Source organism: Corvus hawaiiensis, chromosome 3 (genome assembly GCF_020740725.1).
Source record: "Corvus hawaiiensis isolate bCorHaw1 chromosome 3, bCorHaw1.pri.cur, whole genome shotgun sequence".
Taxonomy (NCBI): domain Eukaryota; kingdom Metazoa; phylum Chordata; class Aves; order Passeriformes; family Corvidae; genus Corvus; species Corvus hawaiiensis.
The window spans coordinates 39,595,216-39,609,238 of record NC_063215.1 but is presented as its reverse complement, the minus strand read 5'-3'; the positions used below and the strand labels follow the sequence as shown (position 1 = coordinate 39,609,238).

Here is a 14,023-nt window from a genome sequence, read left to right as displayed (position 1 = left end):
ATTAGACAGGGGGGCTGAAAAACCCTTGTCAAGAGAAGTTCTATCATCACTGAAAATTCTTGGGCTTAGATTTTCACTTTTTTCCCCCGTTACTTTTGCTTCATCAGTGTTTCTGATGAAGTAAATAAAGGATTTCTGACCAGATGTCTGGCTGAAATAATGTAGCATATGCTGTCTACAAATCTTTTATATTTTAAAAAATATTTTCCTTTCATATAGGGCTTTTAAAGCATTATTTTAAAAGAAAACATTGCAAACAAAGGTTTCGTCCAAGAAGTAAAACAAATGAAGGCTGACAGGGCTGATGTGTGGAATGTTTCTACTTGTCAAAAAGAAACTGCTCTGTTTCGTTTTCTGAGTTAGCCCTCCGTCTTCATAGACCATAAACTTTTTCTTAGCTTTTGAGCAAAGTATTTAGTCAAGCTTTAGAATGATAGATATATGGGTCTTGTGGTCAGGTCTGCAATTCCATTTCACACCACAAATTCCTGGAATTCCTTAAAAAATAAATTATAAGTTGCTATTGGTGACAATGTGTTCTAGGACAGTCGTTTTTGATAACAGTATATCAGAGATAGGAGAAGATCTCAGAAATTATTTTAAAAATACTTATGACTATCCAAATTAAACATTAGTCATAACAAGATATATTTTGCCCTGGGAAGTACCAGGAAATCCTTATGCATAACTTGCCAGGAGTTGCCTCTGGCTATATGTGGTGTATACCTATAATTATATTGTACATTCTAATCTTTAACACTTCCAGTGAAACTTGCTGCTTCAAGTGACAAACATGGCAGATTAGTAAGTATATTTATATGACAGTATGTACAATTAGGTTCCTTAATTCAACACAATTTTAAAATAATGTAGTGCACAACACTTTTTACCTTGGTCAGTATATTTCAGGCTTTTAATGCAATTGTACATGTTAAAAAAAGAGAAAAAAACCCTAACATCTTTATATCCTCTTTTTAATATTTGTAATTTATTTTTCTTTTTTTTTTCTTTTTTTGAGGGGTGAAAACTATGGTTTGAGGAAATATGTCCATTTCAATAGAAAATATCCAACATACTACTTGTAAAAGTTCAGATAAAATGGTGGATAATTCACATAAGCCACTAAGTTTCTCAATGTCATGAGGCATCCTAATTTCTGCTTTAATTTTTATTAGTTTTTATTTCAAAATCTTTGCATAATATATGAAATAACATATTTAAATATATATATCATATAATATATGAACTAACATATTTAAATAAACTTCCTTCCCTGATAATTTTTTAGAGCATTTAAATATTGTTTTTTGACCAGCCTTTCAGGAGTTTTCACTGACACAGTAAAATCTCAGACTAAGTGGTAAAACTTGTTGCTAGAAAATAATTTTGTATAGCTTTAGGTTTCTGACACATACTAAATGAACCCTCCAGATATCATCCACAATCAAGAAGTTTAATCCTGGTGTAAACAATAGATCATTCATTTATTTCCTATAAGGGCCCAAGGATAAGATTTTGGGAGTTTATTTGGTTGTTTGTTTGGTTTTTTATTTTAAGTCTTTTCTATTACCATAAAAATACCCTGCTGCAAGCTTATGGTAAGTGATTCCCTGAGAACTCACTGCATGAAGCCGTGTTCCTGATAAACATAACTGTTCTGTACCACTCCAGAAAAACTTCTAGAGCTGGATAAAATACACTTCAAGTATCATTGCCAAGATGGAGAATCTTTACATACTTGGGCATATATCACAGTTGTAGGGCATCACTTTTGATGTAAATTCTGGCTGCCACTTATTGTCATTGTGAACTCAATGAGAGGATTTTTTTTTCCTTTCTTTTATGTTGAATTATATGTTAAAGTATTAAAAATTATAACTGAGGTAATGTGAAACAACAAATACACCCTGGGTGCAAATTAGTAATGTTTGATCTCAAAATGTTTTCATTTCTTAAAAGTCTTGTTCTCGTAATTCAGTCAACACAAATTTTATCTCTCTGGACATAGCATAGCATCACTGAACTACTGACAGTACACATTTAGGCTTGACAATCAGGAGAAATTAGATATCCAAATGTTTTTGAATATTTTCCCCACAGTTATTTGTTTATTGTTTAGAGAACTGAAGCATAACCAAAGATATCAAAAGAGTCTATTGACATGCCTTCTGGAAAAGACTGTTCATTTAGAAAGGGGAGAATAATGTATTATAATCATGCCCTTGAAGATGTCTGAACATCTTTAAATTGGAAATGCTGAGCTAAATAACTTCTCATTTGAAAATAAGTAAGATCTCCCTCATAAATCTTCAACTGATTTACCAAGAAAATGGCTGTGGATCCTTAAGAATGGAAATTTAACCTGAGCTGTAAAATGAAAAGTCTGAATTTTAAAAGTACCTTATATTCTCAAGAAGTGTAGGTCCCTTCATCTTTACTTTTGGGGGTTTACTTATTCTTCTTTAGAAGAAAATTATATATACTGCAACTATCAGTTGACTGATGTGTTACAGATTTATCAATAGGATGACGAAACTGGTAAAATGAGCAAGACTCAAATCCCTTGTTGATTTTGCACTGAATCTCAAATACACAGAATCAAGCAGGAAGGTAGTGAGAAGAGGTATTTCAGTGTTAGCAACAGGGTAAAGCTGTTGGATGTCTTTCAAATTATTATGCCAGTCCAGGTATTTTTTGCATAATGAGAACATCTTTCATGTGTCAGAACAGGTTTTGATTATAACTAAATAAGTGAAAGCAGGGATATGTTGATAGGGTCACCTTTAATGTAAAGTTTGGTCTGAGTTGTCTAAAGTATTTAATGGAACAGGGAAACCTGCTGATGAAGTGAGGAATTCAAAGAAAAAAATATTGTAAACCATCATATTTTGGAGGAAAAAATAAACATCTCTTTCCTTAAAAAAAAACAAAACGAACACACCTATATTGAGAAAAGAGATTCTTAAAGTAAAAAACCAAAATATCAGTAATGAAATATAAGTTTTGTTACTTACCATTAAAATTATTTCTTCAAACTCATGCTACTAAATTAGCTTTATATTTTTAATTATGTTTATTACATTACCGAGGAAAACTTTGCTCTATTCATCATGTTTCAATAGCCTCTGTCTGCTTGTAGTTGGATCTTCACGAAAGCTGCCATTTCATGTGTTCAGAACAAACAAAAGAAAGTGTTGATTTGAAGAGCACATTATTATACAAAGATTGTACCTCCAGTGGGTGCAGGTTGATTATAGGCTTAATTTATATACTTTTATTTATTATATTATTTTTATATAGTCTTACCCAGTAAGACTAGTATGTTTCTTTTAAATATTTCAGAGCCACTCAATAGCAAAAATGTTTGTATATCTGTCCTCTAAGATGAACTTGCGGGAAATAAACTGTATTACTAAGGGTAACTGAAAGAGGGTTTAATACACTACTGCAGCAATAACAATAACAATTCCAGAGCTTCATGGATTGATATTCTAGATTTTTGCAAGAGATTCTAGAGATCACCTTTGGACAAGGTCTTGGAACCCCCCTATACTGCACATTTTTTTCACCTTCTGCTTCCTCTTAGCACAAGGTGAAAACATGTTTTCTGAAGCACAGTGTGAATGTTTCTAAACACTTGTTTTCTCTTTTTCCTGATTTTCATTTGTTCTAGAAAAAAAAAAATTGCCTTTATTCATAGTTGTAACCACTATACTACACCAAGTGAAGTCCATGAAGTTTTGCTGTAACTGCTGACATGTGAAGGATGTGGAGGACGCACACACATATATATATAAAGTTCTCTCAAAAGGGGGCCTGTCATTTTCCTCAGTATTTGCATGAAGACAAGCTGCTAGGACTTATTGATAAACTTGGAACAAGCACTATAGATTTGTCATTTCACAATTATGAAAAACTGTGAAAATAAACCAATGAAAGTATAAAAGTTCAATCTGAGTTTTAACAGCAGTGCAGCATAGGAGAGGCTGTTTCACAGAATAAATATATTAAGCATACAGTGCTAACAATAATAGCAGAACCTTTAATACAGCGGTAAAAATGGTTTAGAATCATAGAACCATTGAAGCATAGAATAGTTTGGGTTGTGAAGGACCTTTAAAGATTATCTAGTCTAACCCCCCTGCCATGGGCAGGGAAAGTCCCACTAGATAATATTGCTCAGAGCCCCACCTAACCTGACCTTCAACGTTGCCAGTGATGGGGCATCTACCACCACTTTGGTATGTGCTCCATATAGATGCACACACAAACGTATTTTATGTGTAGCAAACATGGTAATAAAGATCACTGAGCTCATGTTGATCAAAAACTGAGTGGCTTCATTAACATGTTTTAAAATTGATAAATCCTGGTGGTAGCCTAGTAGGCTGTGTTGTCCCAGCCCTAGGATCAGAGAAAGAGTCAGACAGTCTTTTTCTTCTGAGTTGTGTTTGTGTGTTTCTGGAACATAAAAAGCGTGACTCACATACCCTTCCAAAAAAATCAAATGCCCTCTTTTAGTCTAGTTCCAAAATTGCTCCAAGAACTTCAGTTTTCATGCTAGTACTATTTTTAAGTCATATTTTGGACAGGAAAGCCTTAGAGAATGTTTCAGCACTGAAGTTTTTAACTTAATATTAAATAATTAAATGACAGTGTTAGGTATAGAAAAGTTAAGGTTATTTCTTTGAAAGCTAGGAGGCAAATCAAACCCTCTTAAGCCTGCTTTACTATTATTCATGGATTATGATTTACAGAAAAGCATAAGATAAGCATGATCTTTAAGCTCCTCTTATAATTCAGGGTCCTGATTCATGAGATTAGAACACAGGGAAGTGGCAAAAATAGAGAGCCTACTTAACTAGACAGGGTCAGGGAATTGCCTTTTTTTTGTTTTAATCTTTTTTACTGTAATGCTACATAGACTAATTATTTAGATACATTATGATGCCCAATCGAACAAAGAATGCATTAGTGCAAAAGAAGTTTCTACAATATGACTTCATTATGGTTTTTCTAAAGGTTTACTTTGCATGATCTACAGCACTCCTTAACCAACACCTCCAGGTGGGCTAGGAAAATACGACGTAAGGGAAGTGCTGCACAGCAATTTTCCAATTTTGTTTCACAAATATTGAAGATTATTTATTTATTCATTTATTTGTTAAACATGCTTCCTCTGAACTTAGCAGTCTTTCTCCCCTGCCTTCATTTCCAGGGTGTGTTTACCCCTGGGTGTGTATATATAAACATGTATGCAGATTATGCACATATAAATAAAATCTACATAGATGACTGATACATTATCACAGATAGAAACTGAAATGTGGAAGGGGCTTAATCCTGCCTTTAAAAATTTACTTCTTTTTCTGTAGAAAATAGAGTTTGGAAAAGCAACAGTTGTTCTGTTTGTTTTATTTTCATTGGGGTTTTTTGAGTTTGTTTGCCTGTTTGGGGTTTTTTTGGGTTTGGGTTTTTTTAATGAAAGTAATTATAATTATAACAAGTTAAGCATTGTATTTTATTCCTTTGGTGTGTGGTAAAGTATGTTTTTTCTTCAACTATGAGTCAAATCTTTGAACAGGTCTGGTTTTCATTTTAGAAATAAAAAAAATCTTGTGTGCTCCCCCTCCCCTTCCATCCATCCCTAAGTCTGGATGAGCAATATGAATAACAGGATCAAATAGAAGTCATCCCCTGAGAGAAATTCTCTTAAAAACTGGAAATGAAAATATGCCAGAAATACAAAAGAAGGCTCACCAGTACACATGCCTAAGACAAAAGTGTAGTTTTGTTTCTATTAGTAGTGTGCGTTGATATCAATGTTAGGGATTAATAATACATATTCACAAAAAAATCAAGTCCAATAGATGAGAGAAATGTGGAAGTAATTACTTTGATTTTCCCAAGTCTTGCGAGCTACTTTGTGAAACTTCTAGTTACTCCCAATATAAAATTTGAAACATTTTAAAGTTCTTACCATTCCTGACAAACAGGGTTTTCTTTTATTATTTTGCTGTGTACAAATAATCCACTGCTAATCCTAGCTGGTTGCTAAGCATCCTTCCCCACGAAAAGCAGACACCAGGAAAAAACAAGTGAGTTTACATAGCTTAGGCCAGAATCAGAATCGAAACATTTTATTAATTTATTAATGACATGTAATTAACCCACAGTGAACTATAGACTCAGGATCAATATTGGTAATATAACAGATAAATCATGTTACCAGACAATTAGAGAGAATTAATAAACAGTTACATATCTCCCAGTCCTCATAAATCACCCCCAGAAACATACCCTCCCCTTCCTTCTCCTGCAGCACGTCCCAGTCCCCATGTAGCTCCTCGCTGTCACTGGCCAGTGGCAAATGCTCCCTGCCCTGGTGTGTATCCCTGCAGGTGTCCTCTTTCCAGCCATAGGCTGCCTGCCTCACCTGAAAACCCTTCATGCTGCCTCTATGCCACTTTTGAGGCTGGATCCCTCTTTATTTCTATTTCTTTTACTCTATTCAACAGAATTTCTCTTCTCATTAATTCTCTGGATAACCTGGCACATAGTGGCCTTCCTTTTGTTACACAGTTACAAGAAGGACACTGAGGCTGTGGAGCATGTCCAGAGAGGGGCAATGAAGCTGGCAAAGGGTCTGGAGCACAAATCTCCCGAGAAGCAGCTGAGAGAACTGGGATTGTTTAGCCTGGAGAAACTGAGGCTCAGGGGAGACCTTACTGCTCTCTATAACTACCTGAAAGGAGGTTGTAGCAAGGTGGGAGTTGTTTTTTTCTTCCAAGTTACAAGTAACAGGACAAGAAGAAGTGACCTCAAGTTGCACTATTGGAGGTTTAAATTGGATATTAGGAAAAAGTTCTTTACTGAAAGGATTGTCAAACATCAGGAACAGGTCACCCAGGAAGTGGTAGAGTTACCACCCATGGAAGTATTTAAAAGACATACAGATGTGGTATTTAGGGATATGGTTTAGTGGTGGATTTGGCAGTGTTAATAGTTGGACTCAGTGATCTGAGAGGTCTTTTTTATGGTACTTGTGGAGCAGATCCCCTCCTGCCAGTTCTGTGCACATCACACCCCACAGAGTCACAGTCCTGCCTTGAGCTGGGGCTACCTAGACCACCCCATGTGTGGATCACATGAGCACCCCACAAAGACATTTATGTTACAGCTGCAAATGGTAAAAACATTCCTCTGGTAAAAATCTTAGATTTGATACAGACATAATTTTTGTTCGTTCAACATGTGTCCTTCTGTTCATTTTACCATTTATAACCATACTTTGAGATTAAAGTAATTCACCTGGGTAAGGACAAGATGGGGAGATGATTAAGACAAGATGGGGAGGGGGGGAGAAACAGGATGCAACTTAGAGGGATAGCAGTAGAAAACTTCAGGTGTCTTAAGATTTTACTGTTTAAATACAAGGTGGTTATCCTGAAATTCCAAAAAGTCAGAGATATGTGGTCACTTCTGCAGGAAAACTGGCCTGTCCTGTTTTAGATATTTTAGACATTTTGGTTGGGACAAGATGGATTGTCCTGTGTAAGTGATTATTTCTGTACAAAAGATTTGAAAGGAACTTAAATTGATTATTGTGGACTTACACAACAGTTTTAGACTTCTAAAGTTAGACACATAAACATGCAGTCTTTACTGCCCATGAGTAGACATCAAAGCAGAAATTACTTGAAATGTCTGCATCAAAGCACAGTTTCCTATTGAATTCCACAAAGTATTCCCAGCACAATACACAGTAGAATTCTATTTCTTAACGTATCATGATCCAATGAAATAATAATAAAAATGAGCTTCCAACTGAAAGAAAGTTCCTCCACACCTCATTCTAGTTGTGTGCAGCAATAGTTTGCATATTTGATGACTATTGCTACATTTTCTTTCTGCATACCCTTCTTAAGACTAAACAGTAACTGTTCTTCCTGTCTATCCTCATAATCATGATTTTCAGACTGTTGATCTTACCTATTATTCATCACTGGATTTCCTCCAGCTGGGCCACAGCTTTCTTGAAACACTTTGTCCAAAACAAATGTTGACTTCTTCAGTGAAAGGTGTTGCCTACATGCTTTTTAACCCGTCTTTCAACTACTTTTAATGAGGAACAGTTGAACCAAATGTAAAAGAAAAGACATGGAACTGGTTTTTTGGTTGGTTGGTTGGTTGTTATTCTTTTTCTGACAAAGGATCTCATAATATAAAGACTGTAATATCAGAAATCATTAAGACTGATTTTACATATCCTATAAAAAAGCACATCAGCTCTTCTCATTACCGTGTCTGCATGGCTCTGAAAACTTTGAGGACCTCCATATCACAACTTTTTTCAATGCTTTCTGCTCATTGTAGTGTCAGCTGATGGCAAAAAAAAAGTTATTTGTTAATTTATTTAATGAGGAAAAGGCCACAGCAAATAATTCTCATTTACCCCAGTGACCTGGTATTGTAGTGGCTGAGATCAGGCCCTTGGTCAATGCCAGCTGTCTAACTTAATTTTCTGCAGTCTGTGGTTTTTCACATTTGTGCATCTGTAAGTTTTCCAGCAGCTTCTTTGTGCCAATGAAGAGGAGAAATATTTCCAGATATCCTTGTTGCTGCATGTACTCTCACTGTACTTTTTTCCAACAACTCAGGTCAGAATTTAATATACCAGGACAAGTTAGATTCCAAATATCTATGATGACTTTTAAACCAAGGATTAATGCTGTTTAAATGGCTGTTCTTAATGACCTTGGATTCTTATAACATTTATTATGCTAAATATAGAATTGCCTTGGGATGGGATATTGCATATTTCAGAATCTATTTGCACAGATTGGAATGGAGCTTTGAATTGGTGATTATTGCATATATTATTGGGTGATAATATTTATTATTATAATACTTGAAAGCTGATTTGGCAAGTGCCAATGGGAAACTTGTATTCCTGACAGACTTCCATACTGGTAGTTCCTACAACTACACAGAAAATTCTGATGTAAAGCTTTATCTCTTTTCATTAGCTGAAACTGGAACAGAGAAAATAATAAAAATACAGCCATGCATGCATGTTCAAAACTGTAAATAAAATTCTCTTCTTCTTCTTCAGTCATAACTTTCTGCATTCCCTTCACTGAGTATTATCATACAAGGGTTTACTAGCAGATTGTTCCCTCAGAGAGTTCATTTAAAAGAAATATATTCATAGACATTTGTAAACACAATTATTTGAACCAAAACAGAAAAGTTGAGCTGATTCACTCCTGGAACAAAATACACTACGTGCCTCATGGATTCAATCAAAGATAACCAATGACATTCAAAACTCTGCTATTGATTATTCTCAGTTATTTCTTCCGAAACAATTTAAAAATAAGAGGTCTGTGAGATTATTGTGTGAATAGCAATTCAACTAGCAAAAAAAATCTAAGAAAATTATAAAGGGCAAGTAATACATGAGATGGACATGGAGAGAGAATAATTTATATGGAAAGGTTATGAAATATAGAACTCAGAAAACACCATTTGAAATTAAGAATAGATTTCAGAGTTGGAACAGGAATGGATAGAATTGATTTATGAAGCATGGAACTATATAAATTTGTTTAGAATGTGGAATCACTTACATTATTCAGGTCTAGTGTGTTTATTACTTTAACCCATCATGCTCTGCTTCAGCGCTCAGAGTGACAACACATTAAATAAATATTCCCATTCTGTTGTTTCACTTAGGAAATTTGTATACTGAAAATATATTTCTGATGCCAGAATAATAAAATATTTACTTGTGAATACAGTACATATAATGGCGCTTTGAAGCAAAATTTGCTTATCAGTTATACGTCTATTAGATTTTTGATTTGGGTAACATTTTTCTCTAGGATAACAACTATTTGGCAACAATCAAGGTTTATTTTGCTGTAGTCACTGTTACATGTGAAATCTCTTTGTCAGATCTCTACAGACTCAGGATGTGAAATACAGCAAAAGATCTCTTTTCTTTTATTCTGCCTAATGGCATGGCTTACTTAAAAATAGAAGTGTTTAAGTCTCCAGGCATTCTGGGAAGTCACTGTGGTAGGTGTTGTTCATTAATCCTAACAGCAGATTAAAGTTGGTGGATGTAAGTATCTGGTGGAGTGAACCGGAACTGTATGTGAAAAGAACAAAATAGACTACAAACAGTAATAAACTGCAGGACTTTTGATATAACCTGTAAAAGTAAGTAATAGCTAGGGATCTTTGCTATATTGAGATTGTCTTGAACTCATACTTTGTGATAAATAATACTGTCATAGTATTTGGCTTCTGATTTCCATTCAAAATGAAATGTGTTTTAGTTTTTTACCCTTTCGTGGTCTGATGAATTACAAAGGCCTAAAATAAAAACTGACTTTAAAATGTAAATTGGCAGCTACAGTGTTATAAAAATCAGTGGGTCTTTAATGTTTTGAGATAAAATTACGAAGAGTGGTAAGGCCAGAATTGCAGAAGAAATTTAATATTCAGCCTCGGTGAAGGAGTTAAGTTTGGCAACTTTTTTACAGCTCTGCCGTTTACCAAGATCAGGATAGACATTCACACAGCTAAACTGCAAGGCTGGATGTGAACCTGCTTTGCTAAACTTTGGTCTTTCAGGTCAGTAGAAAAACGTGTTGCATAAGTTGTGGTTGATACAGGCCAACATGTATGATTTTGTAAGGGGATTTTCTTCATGTTGAAAGAGTAAAAATATTTGAGATGATGTCTCATACCCTTGGTTTCGAAGTGCTTTTCTCTGAACATTTGTGTGTCTGCTTCTGAACAGACTTGAAATAGAAACACGCTGTCCAAGCTTTAACCAGTCTGTTTCATATCTGGTTTTCTAGTCCAAACTGTCCGTTATAATCCACTATCTTAGAAGGAACATAGGGATTTATTTCCTTTCCTCCCCCATGCTTTTTTGAGGAGATAACTTTAATGATGCTATTCTCCATCCTAGACCTTTTTCTGGGAGAGGAGCAGACAAGGAATAAAGATCAAGTAGGAGAAGGTCACTCATCCCCCAGATCCAAATTTACAGGGACTTTTGAGGTTCTTTTAAAATAGATATTAGTTTCTGACTTCTGTTAGAGGCACAAATCCCAAGACTGGATAGTATCCTGCCGTATCCTCTAAAGTAACTATTAACCAAGGTACATGCAGTGGAATTATTACACTGAAGGACTTTTTTAATATAGCTGTTTTGAAGGAAAGACTGCAGATTAGTGCTGCAGTGCCAGTATCACTAACAGACCATTAGTTCCTACTAACTAATATAATGACTGTTGTCATTATATTATTTAGGAAATTAAGGTTGCACCATGCAGCTGCTGTGATTTCAAATCTTAAAACCAATTATTGATTGGTAAAGGAATACAATCTCAGACATGAGTCTTAATAGTGTTTAAATTTTGACACTAAACTGAAGTGTCCTAATACTGATAAATTATCCCATGTGAAATAGGCTTCCTGTTCTTCAAAACATGGCTAATAGTAAGTCAGCCTTATTCACCTGACACAATTAGTAGCTAAAGTGGAAGAAAAAAGTCCAAATTCCTCTGGGTCTAACATTTGTAGATCAGAATGTCTCAACTATTTATAATTATTATTTGTGAGTTCCTTTTTATTTTAATGTAGAAACACTAGAATATACAGGAAGTAAATTGTCTGTACTTCAAATAGTTTTTAATCATTCACTAATATTATATTGTTTTAGTGAATAATTGCAATATATATATAATATTGTGTCATAATAGAAGAAAAATATAATACTACAGCCTTATGGGAGCAATGAGATTCCTAGAGAAGAGGGGTAGACAAATATTGAACATACATCCCACACTAAGATACTAAGCTGAATCTGACACTATCATTCCCTTAACAGCTATTTATAGACAGTTATTTGTAAGATTACCCTTCAAAAGCATTTTTTTTAAATTTCAAAACTTCTGGAGGAGTTGTGGCAAAATAATTGAAGCTGAAGTAGTTGTGAGAGAACTAACACTGCTAGAAAAGGAAGTATGATGAATCAAAGGAGTGACAGGCACAGCTCAAGGCAAACCACAATTAAGACTCTTAAACAAGGATTCTAACTAAAAAAAGTCTTAATTTGAGAACTTAAAAACCCCTTGATTTTCCAGGAAGGGAATTTTTAACACTTTCTGAAATTTGAAATCTGGGTTTTGCCAATTTATCTACATTATATTAAGCTAATTTTGCATCTCTATATCTTTGATTCCTATTACCATCTTCCTAAAGAGGATGGTGAAAAGCCTGGAGGGGACATGTTATGTGGAGTGGCTGAGGTCACTTGGTTTGTTCAGCCTGGAGAAAAGGAAACTGAGGAGAGGCCTCATTGCGGTCTTCAACATCCTCACAAGGGGAATTGGAGGGGCAGGTACTGATCTCTTTACTCTCATGACCAGTGGCAGGACTTAAAACAGCATGAAGTTGTGTCAGGGGAGATTTAGGTTGGATATCAGGAAAAGGTTCTTCACCCATAGGGTGATACCACGACAGGTTGCTAAGAGAAGCGGTCACAGCACCAAGCCTCACAGAGTTCAAAAAGCATTTGGACAATACCCTCAGACATATGGTGTGATTCTTGGGGAATCTTGTGCATAGCCAGGAGTTGGAATCAATGATCCTGATGGGTCCCATCCAACTCGTAAGATTCTATGATTCTACAAAGATTTTGTCAATGGGCCAGTATATAGTAATCACTGAAGTGAGAGTCTGGAAGCTGAGGCAAAAGCGTTTGAAGCTGAAAAAGAAATTTTAAGGAATAATAAGTCCATTAAGCTGCCCCTCTGTTGAATTTAAAATTAAAATGCAAATTACCTGAGACTGATACTGGGCCATAATGAATAGGACACTATTCACTGAAGAGTATTCACTATTCATTATTGAAGATACAGCGTGACCAAAGAGCCAATGTTCTTCTGAGTAAAGAAGTGTCTCAGCTGATCAGCAAACCTTGAGAACTGTCTCATATTTCTGTTGCTTAGTGCAACGTATTTTATTCTGTGACGTATATTTTGCTCACCATTATGAGCAGAAAATGATACGTAAAGCTGTCTCTATACCCAGAGCGGTCTTTCACAGTGTTTGGCTTTCAGCCTCTCAAAGCAGAGAAACTAGAAGGTAGTTCTGCAAAATAAACTCCAAGCTACCATATGAAGTTATCAATTAATAATCATCTCAAGTAACTTAAAAATAATTTAAGGAAAAGACAACTAGAAATAGTTCAGTACATGAGCTCATTAAGCCTAAAAATATAGTTTTTTAAAAATACATTATAAATGTAGACAAAATGAAATTAATTTATATATAAACCAGCTGTATTTAAATGTTTGCACCTTGAAAAGCAGTTTTCCTTATATATCCTGTGTTATAGCTGTATTTGAGCAAGGCTAACTAATTTTTCTCTTTTCAGTCCTACTTCTTGCCAGTGCATTTTGCTGAACTTTCATAAATTCTGAACTTGCATAACACCACAGACAGTCAATACTTTCAAAAACTGAAGATATCTTGTTTCTCTGAAGCAGTATTAGAAGACTACAGGTAATTCTGTTGGGAGTCTGCCACTCTCTGACTAAAAATACTCTTATAAAGGTTTTGACTTTTCCTGGAAGGACTTATAATTCCATTCTTTAATCAAAACTGAATGTCTTCAGTATCTCAAATGTTACCAGTCTCAAAAGGTGTATTTCTCAATTAAATTGTAACAAATCTTAAAGTACCTTGAAATGTCTGAGTATGATAATAGATTACGTAGGATGCTATTAGTGATTTACAAAGCCAAGTATTATGCTTTCCTCCGGTAAAGTTTTCTTTGCTATTATTAGTGGGTAATAATTTACAGTTAAGATAACAGTACTAACACTTGTAACTGAAGGTAGATAATTGTTGCTGCCTGCTTCGAGCTGCCCTTCCCCCTCCCTGGTCAAACAAGCCAGGACTTGTCCCTGCCATGTGCTCCGAGCTCCTTTGTTCC

At 35.0% G+C, this 14,023-nt stretch overlaps 1 long non-coding RNA gene across 1 annotated transcript; it reads left to right on the top strand.

Annotated features, from left to right (window-relative positions):
* The first annotated feature begins 10,145 nt into the window (after positions 1-10,145).
* Positions 10,146-13,576, top strand: LOC125322778. The gene is made up of 3 exons (XR_007202218.1): positions 10,146-10,227; positions 12,288-12,424; positions 13,463-13,576. It is a non-coding gene; the product is annotated as an uncharacterized LOC125322778 (long non-coding RNA).
* Positions 13,577-14,023: the final 447 nt, after the last annotated feature.